At 45.8% G+C, this 22,900-nt stretch overlaps 1 protein-coding gene across 5 annotated transcripts in view; it reads left to right on the forward strand.

Annotated features, from left to right (window-relative positions):
* The window catches only part of ANKRD11 (ankyrin repeat domain containing 11), a 159,869-nt gene that overhangs the window by 43,345 nt on the left and 93,624 nt on the right, over positions 1 to 22,900 (forward strand). Inside the window, exon 1 of one of the 5 annotated variants that reach the window (XM_055819015.1) lies at positions 21,337 to 21,607. The exons of the other annotated variants lie outside the window; for them this stretch is intronic. The gene's annotated coding sequence lies outside the window, so the exon portion shown is untranslated. Of the gene's footprint in view, positions 1 to 21,336; positions 21,608 to 22,900 lie in introns of those variants that run through there. 5 annotated transcript variants of the gene reach the window in all.

The raw sequence follows: 22,900 nt of genomic DNA on the forward strand, positions 1-22,900 counted from the left end.
CGAGTTTCTTTAAAGCAGTGTTTGTGGTCTGGTCCTGGGCTTTTGACTTCCTTACAAAGATAAACAAGGGGGTTTTACATATGCAGCTGTTGCAGCCTTTCTCTGATTTTTGGGTGTCTGGAGTCAGCACTCGGATCTGCTTTCCCTTGTCTCTGGAGTCTGTCTGCCTCATCTTGTGGTCTCAAGATGAGAGTGCCCGATAGCCATTTCAGTGTCTCTGTGATTGACTGGAAGTCACAGTGGATAAATCTTTCATGATTGGAAACCACTCAAGCCACGAGGTGGCTGATGATCACTGGTTATTAGTGGAGAGGTTCTACCAAACAATCAGAGAAAATTGAGTGGCAGAACATATAATTTATGACTTCATCCCAGCACTGTGGGGGCAAGTCAGTGAGAACTGAAACAGTGAAAGAATTATATTTGACAGATATTTTAAAGAATGACTCCAGTTAGTGTCATTTATTGCTGGAATGTGTGGACAGATCTCGAGTCAAAGCCCTCTTAGGGGCAGTGCCAAAACCAGATATGAAAGAGTGTGCAAGAAAATGAAAACGCAGTATGTGGCCAAGGGCTCAACTTTTCTGACAATGGGCAAAAAGAATGTTCTGAGGTTTTTTAGTTTTTTTCAGGCAGTTTCCTTTGATAATAAAGTTTACAAATTCTACTTAGTGTTTGTTAAAACCCCTGAGTGAAGGGCATTTGTTGGAGCTTGTAAATTGAGCAGTACTTCTGTTGCATTAAAGACATTATCAACCTACAGAGAAGTCCAGTTAGAGAAACTTTTGGAATATTCTGGAAGTAATTTTCCTTGCATTTAATAAGTGCTTTCAAAAAAATGCCTGTAAAATTATCACTAGGATATCTTAATTTTTGCCTAGTGATGATACATGGCATAGGAGAAGTCTGTTGCCCTTTGCTGGAATGTACATTAAAAATACCTGGGCAAAAGTTTCATGGCTGTTCATGCTGTTGTATCTTCCTCCGCATGCATGTGACGGATAACTACTGTTAACTCCAAAGGAGGAAAAATTCTAGAAAAACATTCTTTCTTTAGATGTTTTGTAGTGGTAATGCCTCTGAAGGTATTAATCTCTCTTGTCACAATTTGGCACTCGCTCTAGTTCCCAGCAGGAGTTTCTCAGCTAATCCCCGTCTGGAAGATTTTGCCTTACCTTACGTTAATTTCTGATCCCCATTGTGGCCTGACATTGTTTGAGGGTTTGTATTCAGCTTAAAGCACATCACAGGCCTTCCTATCCCACTTTGGGTTAAAACATCAGGACAGTTTTAAGTCCCTGTAAGTGTTCCTGGAGCACTCACCTGTGCTGCTCACACCTTCTCTTCCAGCCCTCACCAAAAACTTCATATAGTGGACTGCATCAGTGTGTTATTCCCTCATGGCCCTGGAGAAATTATGTGAGAAATTTCAGATGCAGGATTTTCTTAGCGCAAGTGGCTTGCTTTGAGAGGGAAGTGGCAGATGTTCTCACTTTAGCCCACGAATGAATCAAACATCTGCCTTTCTGCTGGAGTTGTCCCCAAATGCTACCATGCTTGAAAGCCCTTCTAAAACTTGTTGGAGCCAGATAAGCCTGTGTTTGGTGTGCAGTTGGAAATGGAGGCAGCTGCCATCAGCGTCGCTCCTTGCGAAGGCAATGGGTGACCCAGGAAGGAGCGAAGCTGTGGCAGCATAACTCCTTCCTCTACTCAGCTCGAGCATCTGAACAGCATCAGGTGATGCTTCCCGTGCAGGCTGGCTCGTTCTTGGCATCATAGCTGACCCGTGTGGTTACCTCAGTGTCAGACCTAAACCAGCAGTGCTGTAACTGTCTGCTCCGGAGATGTGTTTGGATTTGGTAGGTTTGCCCCCATGTAGACAAAAAAATTGCTGTCATCATGTGTTGGTGAGGATTGTCTCGGGTCCCATTTCTCTCTATGTAAGTGCATGAAAACACTGAGGAGAAGGAAAAAATCCCAGGCTTTAACCTTCTCAGTTGTAGCATTTCTCCTGTTGCTTACCTTTTTGACTAACAGACTAGTCCATTTTGTGACTAGGAGGATGTGAAACCATAGGCCTGGATTAGGGCTCTGTACTGCAGGCAAATGCATCCCGGTATGGACTCAGCCAGTCTAAGGGAATGAGTTTGCTGGTTTTATTCTCAAGTTTTCTAACTTCTCCGGAGCTAAAGTTTCTGCCAAGTCTCTGCTATAGACCCAAGGTGGCAGGGGAGAAACGGTTTAACTAATTAAACATTTTTAATTACCTTTTTGGGGGTTTAGATTTGTAAAAACAGTTCAAAACAAAGTTTTCAAAAGCAGTCATCTTCCAGGCTTAGCCTACAAATACACCCAGCTTTGCTTGGTTTGTGCTTGATTTATTTTTTTTTTCCATCGCGATGGAAGTGAAGCTGCTGGCGATGCAGTCCGAGAGGCTTGTGCTCCCTGCAGGCTTCAGTGCTTTGGCTCTGCCTGCCTGGCTGTGAGCTCTGCCTTGTGTCGAAAGTACTGAACCTCGGCCTCAAGTTCAGACCTGGTCTGCTTCTTGTCTTAGAAGAAGTAATTGTGAAATTATCTGCCTCAGCCCTGCCATGCCTGGGTGAAGATTCTGCCTGGGCTTTGGAGAATGTTTGTGGTGTCTTGAGAAAGGGAGCTGGCAGTCACACGCTTTGTAGAGGGGGGAGTGTGTAAACTTAGTCTAAAGATAATTTATGGTTTCTAAAGCTGCTGCTGAGTAAAACTTTCCAAGGCTGGCTTCTGACCTAGCTATCATCAGTGCTAAAACTGAGAACAGTCATCTTAAAGTAGCATTTTTAGTTGCGCTGAGGGGAAGGAGGAAAATAGGCTACCTTGCTGCTTAAACGTTTCCTCTGCTGTAGTTTTGTAGCGCAAGTGCAACTTTTTTCCTTTCAAACTTGAACCACAGGGTGTCTTTTCCGTTACCTGAGCCTAGACTGGTTTAAACTTGGCTTATCACTTAGCGTATCGTGGGTTTTTACTGGGTTCATTTTAACAGCAAATGTGAAGTCAGGAGTATAATAAGACCCTTCTCGGCTGTTTCCGCACAAATGCGGAGCGCGTCTCGCTCCCTCCCTGCGTTGCCGCAGTAGCATGCCGGCACCGGGAGGGAGAACTTCGGGTCACACCGGGTTGAGCTGTTGGCAGCGACACCCGCGTGTTGGCAAGAGCTTTCCCAACAAGATGCTGGAGAGCAGAGGAAGATTTCTCCTTGTTTTTGCAAATTAGCAAATGAAACCCTAAATAAGTTGCTAAACTCAGTTTCCTTCTGTTGGGTTAAGAGGAATGGTGTGCTTGGAAACCTTCGAAATCTTAATTGGCCTGAGCGTGCTAAAAACACCTTTCCACCCCAGGCGCTGCTTGTATCTTTTCAATACATTTGGCTCGTTTACTGGCAAATCGTTATTATAACACTTGAGAAACTGTATAGCTTCAGAAAAACAGGATGTGTGCCCTGCCTTATATTTTGGATTCTCTTTCCAAGTATTTTTCAGGGTTGCTAAAAGAAAAAAACCAACTCCCTTTCGGGGAATGCGTTGGAGCTCCGCGCTGGCAGGACAGATAGTGGCACTTGGGCGGCCGTTCATCAAATGATTGATAATTGGGTTAAGGAAAGTGTGGGTTTATTTGAATTGAACGTAGATATCAAGGCAGACTCACCAGCCCTTCCCTCTTTCTGGTTAACTGAATTTCTTTTTGCAAAGGCCAAGTCTCTATCGGCTCCTAACCAGGAGTTCTCGCTGAGGTCACGTTCAGATGCTGTCCCCCTTCCCCTCCCAAGCTGGGGGCGAGTTTCTTGTCGCTTCATCTGACTAATAATGGTGATTCCTCCCCACAGAAGGCGCTGGAGTTTTTTTGAAGTACAGTATTGATACTGTTTTCCAGGGTTTTCTGTATTAGGTGGTTGGTTCCTGTTCTTCATGGCTTTGTCCACTTAATTTTGCATCTGATTTGGCATTAAATTATTTTTTTTTCCACATAAAGTTTCCCATGAGTAGGGCTGCAGTAGCTGGAGAACCGCAGGTTGTGGTGAAAGTCCCATTCTTATTTCCGTTTGGGCAAGAAGCAGGGATTGTAACAAGCTCTGGTAGTGCTCGGAATCCTGACAGATAGTACATGTGAGGGTTTGTTGGGCATGGAACAGGACGGCAGAGAGCGAGACGGAGGAAGACTGAAAATTTCACTCTAGCTCTTTGAGATGAAGTTTATCTGGACAGACTGGCCAGCTAGAGCTGGAAATGTGAGGCTGTTTCTGCAGTTATTAAATTATTTGTTTGTAAGTAATTTTCAGAGTGGAGAGCCAAAGTTTGGATATCTTCTAAGACAGTGTGGTTTTTCCTCTAAACCAGTAGATGAGATTGCCCCAGAAGGAGCTGACATGCACCTGAGGTATCACAGCTTCTTGCAGCATGTTTCCTTCCTGGCAGTAACTGAATATGCATCTGCTGATTTAATTAATGTAGTCATCGTGATATTTTATTTGAATCTAGAGGCAAGAAAATCTTTTCAGAAGGACTTACATTTTCAGGTATGGCAGAGGAATTTTTATTACTGTTTTCTTCAGCTAATTATAACTGAGCAATGGGTGGAGGAGGAGCTTGCCAGGGACGGCAGGAGAACCTGCTGCCTTTCCAAAAGCAGCCTCCAGTCTTGGCTTAAATTTTCTTCCTAGTCCATGCTTTATTGTTTTTAAATAGTGTTTCATTGCTTTTGAGTATAACCACAATATAAAATGCTCTTTATCTCAAATAATATGTCTGAGCTTCTGTGAAGGTAATGCTTTTTGTGCATGCAGCAGCAAGGTTTCTGGCTCAGGGGCTCTCCTGATCCATTTCTTTGGCCATTTTTGTTTCTTGGATTTTTCTGACTTTCTCCCGTTTACTCTTTCACAGGGCAGGGAGTGACAAGTTATTTGAGATCTTGCTGTTGCAATTTCTTGCTTTTACGGTTTCATGTAGAGAGCACTTCAGTTTTTACAGTTCCCCAAGGAAGTGATGTGCCGTTATTAAAAGGAAAACATTGACTTACCGCATTTTAGACCTGGCCTACTGGCTTGTAATTGCAGTAGGCTTTAAAGTGACAGTAAATTACTTGTTACAGTCTCCAGCTGCCGTGTCCCAGGGTAGGATGGTCACAGGGCAGTTGATGGGAGTTTTGCAGAACAGCCTGGTAAGCCCTGGCCCCGGATGCTCACAGTTGGCTGCCCACAGCCACCCACTTCTACAGATCTTGGTAACACCATGCTTGAGTAAATGTGGTCTCAGGGCAGGTGTCTTATCATCCTGAATGTGTACAGATGTCTGTGGGCTGTGAGTACGCAGAGGCTTCTGGATGAGGGAGATCCAGAAGCTGGAGAAATGGTCTAACCATGGGGAGTGTGTATCTAGTCAAGCACTACTGGCACTTTAGCGCACAGTGATTTGGGTAGCTTGGTTTCAGAGCAAACGCAATCCTTGCTTTATAAAATTGAGTCCCCTTTGCAGTACTTCTCCTTTGCCCTTCCCAAAAGCTTCCCGCACCTGGCAGGACACAACGCAGCGCCTGGGGTGGCTGGTGAGGAGTGTGCAGGGCACTGGTGGCCAGCTGGGAAGAACAGGTAGTGGTTGGGCTCTTACCTTCCTGCAGGGGTGAGCATCTCCTGCTTGGCTGCCTGAGCCCTTCTCTTCCTTCAGGCTGGGCTGCGTGCTAGGGAGAGGTGGGCATGCTGCAGCTGTGGGCCTCATTTCCTCAGGAAACCAGGCTAAAAATACAGAAGAAATGCTATGGGAAATGTTGCACATCGTCAGTCCTAAACAGCGTCTGTTCAGCTTGTCCCTGAGTTACGTACATCGTTGAAGGCTTGTGTTAGATGGAGGCTCTTGCTGGCTGTTTCTCATTTCTCTATTTTCCTTTCACCATACATGTACCATTTACAACTCTGTCTCTTAAAAACAAGCCCCCCTTCCAAATCCTTACTCCAAGTTTTAGTTTCCTTTTTGGTGACAGGAGAACATTCAAATCAACAGGAGATTCATCAATCTATGGAGAAAATAAAGCTGCAGTTGGAGTTGGAAGAGCGGACAGTAGAGGCCATTAAGAGCTTACCTTTTAATGAAAGTGGTTCACCTTTTCTCATGGCTTGCTAGCAGTGGAATATTCTTTGATTGGAGTGTCATGGATAGAAAATGACTTGTGGCTGTGGAAGGCCGGGACACAGTTGGGCTCTGCCACACTTCGCCTGCATGTGTGGGTACAGTGCTTACTGTTCACCTGCCCATTTTGTAGAAACAAAGCTGCACATGGGTGTTAAGTATGTTACTACTTGCACTTCGAGCATTTCACTTCTGTAGGGATTTGGTAACTTGAGGAGGTCCAGCCCTGCTCCACTCATGGAGGTGAATGACAGGAGGAGGAGGATGGGGGGCAGCTTTGCAGCAGCATCTCCTGTTCCTCGTGCCGGGTGCTCTTCTCTGGTGCTGGCAGATGCTCAGAACGAAATAAAGGATTTCATGTCTGTCTAGTGTCTGGCAATCACATTTACATGCACTTAAATTCTTAAAATAGTCCATTTTTATTAGAATCAGGCTGTATAGCCCTTGGGTTCCTGGCATGCTGCCATGGTGTCACTGCGCTGGGCAGAAGCTTCGTGATTGCTCTGCAGCAGCCACCCATGGGTGGGATTCCGGAGGCCCTTCACGTGGGCAGAAACAGTAGCCTGTCTGGCAAGATTTTTATGCGAGTACTTTATTTTGTCTCTTCCAGTTGCTTAGCATAACCTGACCAGGGAAGGAGTCTAGGTCTTTAGGGTGTGTGTGTGTGTGTATATATATATATATATATATATTTTTAAAGGAAAATCTGAAGTGGTTGTATGCAGAGAAAGAAGTAGGGGTCTTAAATAGGGGCACAACCTTTGGGTATCATCATCTGCTGATCCCAGCCCTTATCCTTTATCTCTTCAGAGCAATGCTGGTGGGGGAAGAAGTGCTCCTATCCCATGGGTTTGCATGGGAGCACTTCACGGGATTCCCAAACTGGGATCACGTAAAAGTGCAAAAAGAAATGCTTCAGTGGAAACTGATCTCAGTCAAGAGATTTGCATGAAGAAAGTTGACTTCCGTGGCTATTAAAGTTCCCATTTAAAAAAATTGATTGATTTCTTTCAAATATTAATTGAAAAAAAATCACTTGAAATATGGATGTGTTCTCCTAAAGAGCTTTAAAACATCACACTGAAGTAATAGACAAATTGAAGCTGAAACATTACATTTTTTCCACAAATGTGGACAGACTCCAGGACCATAAAAAGAGTTTGGAAGGGCTGTAAAACACATGTTAAACAATTTTTTACTTGAGGCACCTCTAGAAATATTTCTTTTTAAATAAATTAAATATTAAACTTGAAAAAATAATCTTTTTTTTCTGAAAAGACTTTGGTAATTAGAAACAGAATGTTTCTTCCTTAGCAGATGAATCTTAAGCTATACAGCAGCATGGTAAAATAAAATTCTAACTGTATAAAACAGTGATTGTACTTAAGGATGTTCCTTTCAAAAGCAAATGTTTGACTTTACTGGCATAAGTAACTCCTGTGGTGTGTTTTTTTTCTTTAATGTTTACTATGGTATATATCCTAAACCAGAGTTAGAAAAATAGATGATTGTGAGATTCAAAATCTGTGAAAAACTGGGCAACTTATAGGCTGTGTTGTTCTAGTGTCTTTAACTCCCAGTCTCATCAGAGAACCTTAATACTTGATGCTGAAATTAGTTTATGAATTAAGTACTTTTGGGTTTTTGTACAGGAAGTAGAGCTGGCATTACTGGTAAGTGTAAATGGTATACTTAATATATTTTAATTTTAAAATATTTTAAAGACTTACATAAGCTTAGCATTGTTTGAAGAGGAGGATAGACTTTGGATCTCAGCACAGATTTGTTAATACAACTCAAATGTTGAAGCAATGGGAAGTTCTCAAATTTTTTGAGTCTAGATACATCTTTTTAAATTAGAGGGTTTTGAAAAGGGTGCCTCCTGACTGGAGACTAATTCAAGCTGTATAAATGCCAGTGATATGTCATGTGTTAAGTATGTATTATTTTCAGTTTTTACAGAGGAGTAAATTTTGATATTTAAACTTTTCCAAATGTCAACTGTTTCTGCACAAAATAATCTTGCCTTAAGCACCCTTAGTTTCAGCCTAGGCAGTAGGTGCATAAAACTCTTCCGCTTGTTACACCTGTTCGTTGAAAATCAGAAAACCTTGCGGGAGTTGAAAAGCAAGAAAGTTTTCCCTTCTGCCCATCTCAGAACAAAGTCATAAAGAAGAGGACGTAGTCAAGGGTTGTGAAAACGAGCTCTTAAAGGCAGATGTGTGCAAGACGTGTCTGTGCAGAGGTGTTGAGCAAAGGGAGCGCAGGACCCATGGGAGGCACCGGTCAGACCCCAGCGTGATGGTGGGCAGCAGGCATTGCCGAGCAGTTGCAGTGATCCATCATGGCGTGGTGTTCAATACTTAAAATTCAGGATGGTTTATTAAAGCATTAACTTAACATTTTCAACAAAGTCCAGTTTCTGTCTGAAAATGAGGAGCAAGTACTCTTTTAAATGCTCACCCTGCAGCTTTCTAATGCATGGTGTGGTCCGAATAAGCAGCAAGCTGTGTCAGTATTGAAATGCAGATGTCATGTATCCCTCTTCTCAAAACGGGTCAGATTCAGTGCTAAATCAGTAGTGTTGTCAATATGTGCCAGTTTCGTTGTTGGTTGGTGCAATAAATGTTCTTATGGGAAAGAAATGTAATGTTCAGTTGATTCAGCAGGCAAATTTAAAATATTTTTGCTGTCATCATCAAGTTTCTCTGAAGAAGAGGCCACTCTTGTTTGAAGACGAACACTGGTCTAAGCTGTTCCGTGGGCCTTGTGGTAGGGAGAGAGTAGAATACTAATTTAATTTGTTTTGTAGCTCTAGCTGCAAACCTGACAATTTTTCTCTCTGAAGCTTTATTGAGCAGACACATAGTTGGTGTGTTGGACTTGAAAAACTAACAAAAGAATGGCTCAAGTATTTGAAGAGGGTAAGGCTAGGATTTATTGGTCTGAATGTGTCCATAGCCATGGAAGCATGTGGTGCTGCTTCTGTTTATCGCCAGCAACAACTTCAAAGCCTCTGTGGAAATACTGGCGTTTTGCAAGTGAGACTTCAAAAATGCCCCAGAAATAATGGAAGAATGAAAGTGCTGTGTAGCCTGTGCGTGTAGCTGGGCCTGCCTGCACAGCAGGTATGGTCTCATCTCAGCACCTTTGCAGCAGAGAAATCCCGATTCTGATGCTGTTTGGGAGGCTCTACTCCCTGCTGTCTCCTCTCCTTATTTCCAGTTCCCAGCTGCTAAAGAATCACCGAAGTTATGTCCTTTGGTTTTTAAAAAGTTTTCTTCTACACATTGTAATAAACGTCTTGCAATTAAGAGGATTATTTGTTGACTACTTCAACACTGTGTGTCTTTGCAGTAAGGCCAGCTGGTGTTACAAGGGGTCATAACATGATGGGCACAGAAAATTTTTCAGAAGTTCAGCTTTTTTTTTTTTAAATACTATTTCTAAGAAAAGCCCAGAAATCATTCCTGTCACCTGGTGCAACGGATACTACCACTGCATTAAGGTGTCTGGTGCTACCAGCAAGGCCAGCATGCTTTGAGCCTTGGTCTAAAACCTGTAAGTCTAGTCTTTCCCCACTCTGCTCTCTCCAAACCTGTGCTGGCATGGTGTTCGCCAGTGTCTGTCTAGTATCTGTGCATATTAGTCCTATACGAGAAAAAGTACTCGGTTCCTACTGTTAGCCTGAGTAATCATTAGGGCTGGTGACTTTCAGTATTTTTCCTAAGCCTCAGCAGAACTTAGCTGACTTAATCTTTAATGAAAATGTAGAAAACAGCATACTTCAGACTTTATATAGTAACCAGACCAACCAGTTCAGTTGTCCCACCTCCCTGGAAGGAATTGCTAAGGAGCTTGTTGGTCTAGATGCTTTTAAGTGTGGTGTTTAAGGTGTAAATGTGGTCAACCTTTTACACATGAAAGCTTGCTTTTTAGCCAAAAGATACTCACCTAGCAAGGAGGGCAACTTCAAAACTGTTCAGAGAATTGTTCACAAACCAGCTATTTATTTGAGAAAGTTAATTTTTCTGATGGCTTGTTTCTGAACTGTCCGTTCATTGGGCATAATGCTAGGGAAAAAACCAGCACCGTACATTTTCTTATGGATGAGGAGTGTTGCTTGCAGTTTAATAGCAAGTGGTTTCATTCTGAGAGGCAGCTTCTCTGTCTTGAAGGGCAGAGTTGAAGGAGTTTAAAACCTAAAAGCAGGGTGGTGGATTCCAGGACTGTCCACTTTACGTTGTCTACAGGTAGTTGTGGGTGATGAATTAAGGCTGCTGAGGAGTAATAGGGAAAAATTTGGGAAAACAGGCAGTGTCTGGTCAGACTTGGTTTTCTGCATTTGAGCTATAAAACCTGTCTTCATTGAAGACACTTCTGTTTGTTTCCAAAGCATGTTAATCCCAGGAGTGGCTGAAGGGTTATGGATTTGAGCGTGAGGGGTCGTGTCTGTGTTGGCTGAAGGGCTCTGTATAACCTAACACTTCGGTCCAGGCAGACCTGGGAAGCGGCAGCTGGATCCTGGCTACATGGGGGCAGAGAGTGGGGCTCTGTCTTGGACCCATGCAAATAAAAACTAGTGTGCTCCCACCCTCCGTTCCGTTTGCAGGAACAAATTTTGTTAAAAAAACCAAACCCTTCATATAAAGCTTAGTTTCAGAGTTGCAGTTGAAAAGGCACTAAATTCATGTATGGCATTTGCTTCTCTTTATTTTTAAAAACTGTGCTGTTTTCTAGCCTTCATGTGGCACACCATCAAACACCAAATGCTGTTCACTTGTTTACAGAAGCTGTACTTGGTGAGCATCGTGTTTGCTCTGCTGTGGCTCTGTATTGCCTTAGCTTTCAGTAGCTGGGTGCAAACTTAGGAGCTATTAAAGAAACTTCCACAGACCACTCGGTTTCTCAGACTGCACTGAAAGTATGTGACTGCTGGAGGGGCAAGGTACTAACAGGTCAAAAGGAAACAACTTTTAAAGATGACTTTCTAAAGAGTTGTCTGTAAATGTTGGATCGTTACAGTTGTGAAAATTGGTAGAAATCCAAATGGTCACCAGACATTGTAGAGGTATTGTAGAAAACACTGCTTGGGGAATACAGTTAGGGATTTCAGAAGAACTGCTTTGGGAATACAGCTATGGATTTTAGAAGAAGTGTTTGGGGAATATAGTAGTGTATTGTAGAAAAATTACTTAGGGAGCATAGTAGTGTATCTACAGCTTTAGAGTGCCAAAACACAGTGGAGAGGTTTGGTTTCTGCACGGTGTGTGACCCTCTGCACAACTTAATGTGGATGTGATTTGAGTCAAGTTTTCAATTCCATGTGAGCTGGGACATGTGGTCCTGCCTCGAAGCACCTCTCTCGCGCAGCTGCTCTCTAGCTATGGGGAGGCACGTACTGCGTAAACCCCCAGACTGGGCTCGGCTCTAAGCAGGCTGCTCGGCGGCCTTTCCTCGCTGGAAGGCACGGTCCCGGCAGGCTCCCTTGAGGAGGAGCTCGAAGAGGCTCCAAGAAAGGCACATGAGCGGGGCAGCCTGCCAGCTCGCGCCTCTGCTCTGCGCTGGAGCACGTCGGCTGAGCCGGGCATGGCAAGGACCGCTCCCCTCTTCTCGGGGTGCAGGGGAGCTTGGGTCTTAATGCGGATGCAATGCCATTCAGCTTCACGGTTTTGGTGCACCCCAGCTGTCCCAGCCAGGCTGCGGGAGAGCCAGGCGAGGTGTGTGTTTCCTGGGGAGAGTTAATGTTTGAGCTGAAGCCTGTCTTGCCTCCTTGTGTGGAGCAGGACCGACCCAGGCATGCATGGGGCGAGGTGGTCGCAGCCTCCCTTCCTGCTCCCTCCAGGAAACCAGACTGGAGGAATTTTTCACATCTGGCAGTAGCAATGCATTTTATTTTTTTTTAAAGGCAGAACAGCTTTTCAGTGATGTTAATTCGAGAGGAGCCGACTCAGTTCTACCTACCATAGCGTTGCGTGATGGGCTGAGGGCCTGACTAAGAGTGCTGGGTGGATCTCAATCCTTCCCTAAACACGCGGCAGTCGGGGTGGCTTTCCCCTCCTCTTGGCAGCGCAGCTGTAGCTATGCATGTCTCTGCTTCGTGAGTCATTTCATCTGTTTCAACAAGTTTCTGGTCCTGGGCAGCAGCAGAGTCCGGTGCTCTTCTCTGGGGTTGCAGCAGTGATTGTACAGTGCTGTTGCCTTACAGCTTTCATGAAAAATGCCCTGTTTTAAGCAGGAGCCAGATCAAAAACCTGCTTGAATGTTGAATATAGAAGTATCTCTATTGGGGTGGAGGAAATGAAGACCTTTTCTGCATATTGGAATGTCTGTTACTAGTCTTAGTTTTCTCTAAACCTATTAAAATTTATATTCCATGTGGGCTTTTTCTGCTACAGTGCAGGCGTAACTACTCATCAGTTGTGCCAGCGCAGCCGTTTCTGGGCTTGTTGGAATTGGATTAGAGATAGAAATTTTTATTTATTTATTTATTTAAAAAAAAAAAAAAAAAAAAAGGTTTTTTTTTGTCTGGCTGTGTGTGTTTCCACCTGAGTGGGTTCCTGGATCTGAATTGCAGGCACGGTGGATTGACAAAGAGGGTGGGTTAATTTGACATGATGGCGCTTTTGAGCAACGCCTTGGGTGTGCTAGGGCACACCAAACACCGTGTGATGACGAGTTCAAAGCTCATGAAAAGGGGTCTTCAAAGATGGTGCAGTTATTAAATGCCATGTGGCTTGCCAAGATCTTGTCTGTGTGCTTTCTGTTGAATGATCCACTTAATGCATATTTAAAAACAAAGCTAAAAACCTTAAGATACTTAAATTGGTGTGTGTGAAGGCACTGGAGATCACCTGGTTGTCCTGGTTTTCATCGTGCTTCTGGTGGGGTAACCTGTCTGAAACTTGCTCCCTTGGCTGGCTGATGTGCCTGTCTGCTTGCCAGCTGTGTAATGGTTTATGCATGCATGGCTGCTGCCGTACAATCTGCAGGGACACGTTCTGGCAATTAGTTGGGCTTTTTTTTTTTTCTATACTTAAAAATACCTTATAGGGAAAACGAATCAAATTGACTCTGAGCTTCTGGAGATGCAGTGACAGAAATAGCAAACGTTTTTGTTGTGAACTTGCTGGCAAGCGCGAGGCATCCCTGCTTTCAGTTTAAAGGCTTTTTTTACCCCTCCGCTCCCTACAAATACTTTTCAAATTCTGTGATCCTGTTTGGGCAATGGGGTTTCTTTCTTGAGAGGAGTTTTCAGGGCATGCCCATGTTTTACTGTTCCTCAGACAAGCCGTAGTAGTGCTGCAGCTCAGGAAACCCAGCTTTGTTGGTAGAAGCGATCTGTCCCGATGGAGATGGAGCCCATGCATGTGTGGTGGGAGGGCCGGGGAAGAGGAGCTGTGGGTGAAGGGGGCCGAGCATGGAGCAGCCCCTGCCTCCCCCAGCCCACTTGCTTCCTCTCAGACAATAGCCGGCATTCCATGTATATTCTTCCTGGGAATTAACTTGTCCCCAAATCACAGAGACATGTACGCACCAATTTGGTAAGCTTCCTTGCACCTGTCTGATGCACTTTACAGCCTCAGCATCACAAAACTGTTTGTCATTCAGGGGGGACAATGTTCTCTTGTGTGCTGGGCTCCCAGCAGGGAGGGGATGGGCGGCTGTGGCCGGGGCACGGCCCCGCTGGCGGATGGGCTTCCCATGTGAAATGAGATGGGAAAACAAATTGCTTCCAGACCAACGTTTCACACAGTCAGGAGCAGCGATCCTGCTCGAGCTGTGTTAGCGGCCTGGTTCACGTTTTCCTTAGCTAGGTTAAATATAAAAGGGTGTAAGTGTGGGTGAAGAAAACATGAGTAAGGGAAAGAGCTTTTTGAGAACTCCTAAGGCTCAGCTGGTGTGCTGCCTTCTTTCTGGAGATGGGCTGATGGTACTTGAAACACTGGCCTTGAGCAGATCCAGTGCAGAGGATGCATAAAGATCACTGCTAGTGCCGAGGAACTTTCTGGTCACATTTGCAGAAATACCTTGGGTTTTGTTCAAGGTTTCTTTTCTGGTGAAACTTTCTGCATAGTGTCCTTCTCACAAGGACCTCTTATGCCTGTAAATACCATGAAACCTTGCATAAGATGTTTTTTTTAAGAATAGCTTTGTGTTGTGTGGGTGCCTGGAAGATGTTTTCACTGTAGGAGAATCCAGTATTTTTTCCATGTTGGGTAGGTATATGTTAAAGAAGATGCAGCAATGTGACAATAGCTTTCTTCTTCTGATAATTAAATAGAAATGAGAGTTCAGGATTGTAAATAAACATGGGAATTAAAGTTCAGTGGAGGTAATACAAAAGGTAAAGTACAGACTCACCTGAACTGTCTGTACCTTTGTAAAGCACAGATAGTCTCATAACCTGTTCCAAAGCTCATAAAAGAAAAAAATCTTACTGTTATGTAGCACAAACTTGCGAGTTTTGGATAGTTACGATGAAGAGTGTTTCATTTGGGAAAATTGCGATATTGCTACTATATCCAAGTGGTTTGTGGAGCTTGATGTTTGTTCTCACTCGGTTATGCTCAGTGAGAGAGAACTGATCTGCAGTTCTTGTTGCCTCTGTTTGCAAATGTTGCAGACCCAGTAGTTAAAATTTCAGTAAAATTTTAAAACTTTTCATGAGTTGGGAGATCTTGCTATTTCTAACTCCTTCTAGGTAAAGGAAGAAACAGAATTGAGTTGGCTGCCCCATGAGGAAAGAAGCAAAAGAGAAGTATTTCCATTTTCTTGGTGTGCTTTGTGAATTAATTCCCAGCCTTATGGCGTGCTCAACACGGTGTCACTTTAAGGGCTACATTATAATATTTCATTAGTGGCAACTGCAGTATCAGCACAGCAGATGATCACATTTATTGCTGGCAAACCCTAGAAGCACAGCACAGGAGCAGTGTGCTGGGACTCGATTCATGTCCCATGTCCCTGCTTGGGTGGGGGCAGGAGGTGAGTGAGGGGACACAAGCCTCCTGTGAGGACACTGTGTTCAGGAAAAGCAGAGGTGGAGTTGCTTGTGGAGCAAAGGATGGGTGGCAAAGGGAGAAATTCCAGGGGGTGGCGAGGAGTGAGTTGCAAGGTTGTAAGGAAGGAGCTTCTGCAGCAAATCTCCAAATGGTGAGCCAACACTGCCGTTGTCCTCCAGCACACTGAGTGACACTGACATTGGAAGCCCGGACCAGTGAGGGTAATGTAGTTAGCAGAGTGTTACTTTTCACTATATTTGTTTAAGAGTTCTTGTATTAAAATGGGTGAGAGTAGAGTCCTCTGCCTGGTTCCTGCAGAGATGAGTTGGTGTTTTCATCGGCTGTTGATCATGGTCGGCTTTCTGCTTGAGCCTCAGGGTTGGGCTTCTGAAGTTGAGTTGGAGAGTGATGTGTCTGAAACGGCATTGCCACTGTTAGACAGGGAAGCAGAGCGATGAGGGTTTCCAGCAAGGCCTCTGTGACAGTAGCTATGCCGTAAAGTCCCTTTCATAGGTTGTTCCTGAGAACAGGGATCTACAGCTACTGACCTGCTGCTGGCACTGTGCTCTGAGCTGCCAGCCAGCAACTGAAAACCAAACACCCAGCAAAGTCCTGCTTTGAACAGGGTGGCCTGGCAGGGGGTGTGTGGTAGTTCCAGTGGCTCTGTGCTGCTTCACAGGAGGCCTCAGGTGAAAATCTCCTGCTTCGGGTGCAGTGGCTGCTTGGCACAGAGGGCCATTGTGCTCTGTGCTGCGAGCCTCCCCGCTGCCACATTCACTGGGCCTGGCTCTCCAAAAGCACCTGATAAAGATAATGCAGCCTAATTGCTTAGTCTCTCTTTTGCCTTCATCTGTTGCCTGCATGTCCCCTGTGTTATGAGAAAACTGTTACTGAATCGAAATATCGCAGCTTGCACCAAGTTGAATGAACCCTCGTTTGCAGGTTTAAATAGTAGAGAGAAATGACAACCTTCGTTTCAGATATGATTGTGTGAGGGCTGGGGAAGCCCGTTTCCCGTAGCACCACCTCCTTCTCGCCGTCTCTGCTCCTCTGACAGTGTTGGCTGTAGTGCAGTTCCAGACTGTTTGGTTAAAACCCAACATTACCTATTAAATTAATTGCTCTGCTGAGCTAACAGCTGTGGTACATGGGGAGAGGCAGTGTGGGTGACAGAGGAGTCATAGCCCTCTTGCCAGGGCAGATGTGTAGAATGTTCAGTTGGGTTTTCATTGGCCGGTGTGTCACAGCACTCTCCCGACCAGCCAGCTGCAACAAGGTCTTTTACCATCTCATACCAACATACCCTTTGTGCCAGTCCCTCTGCTGCCTTCTCCTCGTCTCATCTCCTCATCCCGTCTTCATTCCTCTACAGGTATATTCCTCCAGTGAAGAGAGTTGAGCAAAAGCCTTGAGTAGTGGTCCCCTCTGAAAGGTCATGATGTTGAGGTCATGCAGATTCTGTCACCACTGTGAGTGCAGGCTTGGTGTTTTTTTCAAAATGGTAGATGCTAACATGCATCATTGGGCAGTGCCTTTTGAAGAGGAAATGTGGTGCTTGGCGGTAGCTCATCAGTGGTATCTTCTGGGCCAGGCAGGCAGGGGCTCCTGTTGTGTTCAGCTGGTGGGAGCTGGGAGATGCTGCCTTTCAGGGAACATCTGCCCTGGTCCTGCTTGTGCTCTTTCACGTCTGCCCATGTGCCGTGGAGTGATGGCTCCTGACTCAGACTGTGACTTCCTTGAAAGCTGTAGAAAACTTGTCCATACCCAAGCCATTGCCGGCACGGTTAACAAACCCAAAGTGTGTGCGGGCAGCATGCAAAAAGCACCTAGCTTCAGTGACCATGCGGGCAACCACCATTTGGTCTGGAGGTGCTCTTACCAAGGCTGGCAGCTGGAGCACCGCTATCTGTGCAGCTCCAGCTCTGTGAAGGCTTTGGGGCTCGTGCGAAGGGTGGGTGTCAGATGCCCTGTGCTGGATGATGGAGTGCTTTGCTCATGTCTTGTAAATGACAAACCCTGGCAACAAATAGCAGGACCACGCACACTGAAAATGCTGAAAGGTGGGATCTGTGAAGCAAGAAGCTCAGTGTAAGGTGCCATAAGCTTTGGGTTGAGCACCAAAAGCTGTACCAAGGGAGGTCAGAGATGGCCTCAGCTTACAGGTTTTTTAAGGAAACCTCCGATTCTCCTCAGCTCTGTCTAGTTTATTAGAAGAAAGGTAAATGGTCTTAAAATCTTAAAATGCAAAGCTTTATTTATTATTTTTTTCAGTATATAGAAGTTCATTCTAGCAGCTCACAATCCACATATGGTGCCATGTCAAACCTTCACGTTGGTTTTGGGTTGTATCTCTTTGTCGTGTCTCTTGGAATCAGACCATTCTCTCTAAGTGGAATCAGTATTAAGCAAGGTGTTGACCTGAGGAAGGATCTGTAATCACCAGCGCTGTGAGCTCACATAGGCCTGTACAAGTGCAGGAGTGCAGGGTCTTCTCGGAGTCCTTTCCAGCCCTGCACAGCACACTCTGCTCTCCCCCCTCCCCATTCGTTTGGATAGGCGCTGCCTTTTCTTTCTTTCTGGCTTTGTAAGCTTGCGCTTTCCATCGGCTCGAGCTGGGTGTGTGCATGGCCCCTTCCCGCCCTGCTGCCTCCGGGCACCTTCCCGTTGTACATTGCCTTCTTCCTGTGTCTTGCTCGTGCTTCTGTCCTCATCTTCATCCCATGCCTGCTGCCCAGACTGCCCAAGCACTTCTTGACTTTAGTACTTCTACCAAAGTTTTACAGCCTCAGTGCAGCTTTCCTGCCTAGATATCTGCTTGCCTGTCTTTAGCGTGTGCTTGAGGCTTTCATCAAGACATCGGTCGGTGGATTCCACCCAAGTACTAAGATGAATCAAGTCTTTGCACATCTTGGGTGAAGGAAAGTGGGTGTAGGTGGTGTATGGGAACACCTGCGTGAGGCACTGCTTTTCACTTGTACCCAGGTGAAATTTTGTGCAGGGCTGACTGCCAGGTCAGCAGGTGGCTGACGTTTGTAGGACAGCTGAAAATACAGATATTGCTCAGGTTGCTTTGGGATCTCCTCTAGATGAGTGTTGTTTACTTGTGAACAAAGCTTTGGTGGCAGTTGTGTGGCTGTGCCCGCAGCCGTACTGGGGGGAGCAGTGGCCCCCACTCAAAGCCAAGGAGTGAGTGCTGGGACACTGTAGTGAGTGATGCTACAAGGACATGGGTGTGTGGAAAACAATCCAATCACTTGTCAAATGCTTGGTGTCCCTCTGAAGGGCTGGTAGATGCTGTGATACTGACAAGACTCTTCAGCCTTTATGGTATTGAGTGAACATGGGGACCGGGTGGATGGTGACGAGGTGGCACTGCGCTGGTTCCAGCGCACTGATGTCCAGCGTCTTGGGCATCGTCTCTCTGTGTATGGTAAAAATAGCTCTTCAGCTTGTCTGAGTGTGCAGTAGCACTAACAGAGGCTGCAGGATAGGCCAAGCTCAGTTTTGTGTCATAGTTTGCCAAAAAAAAAGAGAAAACTCGCCTTCTTCCGCGAAAGAGGTGAGAATGGTTGTTTATAGCTGTTAGGTTTTGGCTCAGTTTGTTGCAGGGGAACAATGGAGGGTGCGGTGGTGACTGTGGTGGCTTAAGTCTAATGTGTTTTGTCCAGGGACTGCCTGCATAGTCTGGTGATTAAAAAAAACCCCAAACCTGCCCTGTGCTCAGGCTTCTGCAGAGCTGAGCTTCAAGGGACCTGCTGCTTCTAGCATGGGGCTGTAGCCAGGAACTCGCTGGGCCACAGAAACTGCAGCTTTTTCACTCCTGCCGTGGAAGGCGGGTGGCCTCTTCTAGTCAAAGGGGGTTTCAGGCTGACTACATCACTATTTTATTAGTAATGTATTTGGTACTCTTTAGAATTGGGATTATTGTGCTTAATGCAGTGCCTGGCACGAAAAGGCATGTATGTGTTTAGAGAAGATAGTGCCAGGCTGGGGGGGATGTGGCTCTGCTGTGCAGCAGGGCTGGTGTGGAGGAGGCTGGCAGGAGCTCTCGCTTGTATGTGGCTTTCTTGATCCAGGCTGCAGGAAGGGAAGGAGGAAAGAGAAAAGGCTCAGCTTGCTGCTTGTTTTGCTCTTCTCAGCGAGCTTCATGTCCTGGGTATCTGGCCCGGGGTGGGTCTGTAGGGGCCAGCTGCTGAGACCGTATCTCAGGGAGCTTCTCAAACATTAAATTGCTCCAGGGAGAAGCCACATGTCCTTGCGATCAGCGACAGGCGGGATGTGGGCTAGGAAAAAGCTTCTGACCCGGGTGTTATCCTGGACAGTAGTAGCGTGTGCGAGCTACTACTCTGAAGCGAGCGGTGCGGGGCCGAGCACAGGGTCAGCCGGTCTGCCGGGCGGCACAGGGGGAAAACGCTGCAGCGAGAGAGGAAGATGTAGCAAATACAATATTGGGAAAGATGAAAAAATGAGTGGGTGGCAATGAGAAGGAAGAGGAGGAGACAACTCAGATGATGAAGGAAAACAGGATCTTCTGTAAGAGATGGCAATACTGGAAGGAAGCCAGGAAGGAAGCCTGAGGAAATGGAGAGAGCACTAAGGCAGCCAGTATTGCTCTGATAATTTCAGCAGGTATTCCTGGCATTCAGTTTCAAGAAGCTGCAGAGCATTTGAAAGCCTGGTAAAATCTGGTGACATGCACTGATAGTTTGAATATGTTTATCTGAATTAAACTTTTATTGTCTTGACTTTTTTTTTTCAAACGGGATTTGGTGCGTGGTTTCGACTTGTCCAAGGAGGAGGGAGCTGACCTTGGGAAGGGCTTAGGGTCCTTGCCCGTGCCATTGTGGCTAGGAGAAATCATCACCTATTTAGACTTCTCTGTACTAGGCAATTTAATGGATTTTTCTGTGGATTCTGATGGGGAAGCTTCCCTGCCAAAAAAAAAAAAAGTAAATAATTTTTGGAGCTGGTGCTTGTCCATGTGGGCAGAAAAGCCCTCTGCTTTGCAAACGGTGCCCAAATTCCCTCCTGGTCTGGCAGCAGCAGGTGCTGGGCTCCCACCTTGGCCCCGAGAGCTGCCTGGATCCCTCTAGCCCGGCTGAGCGTGGTGAGCCAGGCTCGGAGAGAAGCAGCTCCTGCTCCGGCACCGCAACCCATTGGTTAGTAAAAATAGCTCGGCTGCTGGCGTCAGTGCCAGGCCTCGCATCTGGCTTCCCCAAGCAGCTCCAGCACACCCGTCCTCCCTCCAGACAGGGTCTGCTGGAGGACACATGGTGTATTACGGCTGCAACACCGTCCGCTTCCCCTCCTGCCTCCAGCACTGTCGTGACAGCCCTGCTGTGACAGCCCTGCCGGCTTCAGCCTTCAGGAAGTGCCGTTGTGCTGGTGGCTATCTTAATGAAATAATCTCTGCTGCTGCTGCTTGGTAGCCCTGTCTAATAAAATGGGAAATAATCTTGAATGAGTTAAGCCAAAGGTGTCTCTCTGAAGGCCGTACCCTGCAGCTGGAGGTTTTGTTCAGAGCTTTTTGGTTGCTTAGGGAAAAGGTGAACAGCTGAATGAGCGTGCAGACTGTGTCTTGCTCCCTTGTTGCACAAGTGTTGACTTGAGTAGGTGTTTAAAAACAGTTTTTTAAAGATGGCCGTTTCCAGTGTCATGATTTCTTTTTTTAGTTTTGCTTTTTTTCAGCGTTTAAGCTACTGAAAACAAGGAGATACCTAATGAAGTGCAGCAATGCTCTCTTTGTAGACGCAGAAAGAAAACGAAGCAACGTTGCAAAATTGCCTTGAAAATTTAGTGGTGGGCTTGCATCTGCTCACCTGTATGACCGATAGTGGACACTGAATGTTTTACATCCTTTTCTAAAAAACCAAATTACTGGGGCCCCAAATGGTATCGCAAAACTGTTGAATCAGGCAGACTCATGGTGTAAGGTGGCCCTGCAGACTGAACTCCTTTCCCAGCCAGGGCTACTGCCACTGCTCCCTGCCCCAAACGCAGACCAGCCGCCTTTGCCATCTGATCAGGGATTCAGCCAGTGTCTCACACGTGCCAGGAAGAATAATTTACATGAAAAAAATGCTGTGGATGTTTTCTGCTTTGATGTCAGTCTGCGATCAGCGCTAGCTCACTGCTGGGAGCTTGCTCTGCACACCATTGAAAGCCTGCAGAGGATTTCTCTTCCTGTGCCACTGGTGAGCCCGGATGGCTGCCTGCTACCTAGCAGATGTTTCTTCAGTTTGCAGCCTGTAATTCCTGATTCTTCTCACGAGAAACATCTTGAATGGAGCTTCAGGATCTGGTGAGCTTAAGGCAAGCTCCTCTTCATGCCATCCCCAGACCTCCTGAGCACTGCACCTCTGGAAGCATCCGTCCTCCCAGCCGAGGGAGTGCAGGAGAGCTGGGCCCAGCCCCACCGCTGATCCGGTGCCATGCAACGCAGTGGTGCTTTAGGTAGGCTTCATTCCATGGCCTTAGCTCCTTTTGCTTCTTAGTGTGGAGTTTCAGTTGATGAAATTTTCAGGTTTGGAAACGATGAACTAGTTCAGTAAATGTGTGAGTTTTTACAACTTCAGTATAACTGATGTTGCTTTTACATTGAAACTGTTTCTGGAAGGCAGAGGGTGATACAAACCTACCCTGCTTCCAGATTTAAGCCTGAGGAGGTCTGCACATGCGTAAGGAGGAGGGGAACAAAACCATGCTGGGCACCTGTGCACAGCTCTGGGCGTTTTGGACCAGGACAAGATTTCAGAGGGGCCACCAGCAGCCCTGAAACCTGGCACAAACCTCGCTGCTGTAATCTGGGAATTTTCCTCACTTCTGTTTAATGTAGAAGATAATTGAAGAAGTTTTGTTGTAGTAACTGGAAGAATATTTCCAAGTTATTAACAGTTTTGTTTTCAAATTACTTGCTGTGAAGTGTACAGTTTTCTTTTTTGGGGAACTCAAAACAATTAGCAGCATACCTTACGTAATTACTGCTTTGCTGGAAATTTTGTGTTTTTAATATATACACAGGGCACATGTTCATGTGCTTTAATTCGGGAATGTTAGCCTGTTGTTTCTGAAATCTGCTTGTTCAAGTGCCATCAGTATGTTTTTATCTTAAGAAAATGTTTAAAGTATTTACTCAGTAGAGGATAAATGAGACTGTCTAGTGGTTGTGTAACTTGGGAGTCTTCAGAGATGTGGACAAGCTGAAGGAGGAGTAAGTAGGAGTAAGAAGTATGCACCGTTCAAGACACCTGCAGATTTTGAATGTCATCCTTTTATGCGTTTCACTTCAAGGCCCCACGTAACCGTGTGCTCCTCTGGTCCCGTAAGGCAGAGTTAGCATTTCTGAGTGCTGGTGAGGCCAGGAGATCAGATACCTCTTTGGTAGCATTTGTTATGGTAGGGTTTCCACGCCTCTCCACATTGGTTCGGCACACTCATCTGTGCTAAAACATGTGGTGTTGGAGGGGAGACAGAGCTACTTTCCACCTTTTCTTTAAGAATTTAGATCGAATCCTGAAGTTACATGGGCAAAGTCCAAACTGGGCGTTAGTCTGGTGTCAGTTTGTCCCTGCATCTTCAGCTCTAAACTCTTGGGCACAAGAGCAGGGGTATGAAAACCAGCTGCTGGTCTGCTGGTGGTGTGTCAACGGACGCTTCTCAGGCTTTTAAGGCTGCTTTTTCTTAACTGAGACTATTTGGCACCTACCTGATCTACAGAGCTATTTCATGACAGACCCTGAGATTTTT

The sequence above is a fragment of the Falco peregrinus genome, chromosome 14, assembly GCF_023634155.1.
Source record: "Falco peregrinus isolate bFalPer1 chromosome 14, bFalPer1.pri, whole genome shotgun sequence".
In the NCBI taxonomy this organism is placed as follows: Eukaryota; Metazoa; Chordata; class Aves; order Falconiformes; family Falconidae; genus Falco; species Falco peregrinus.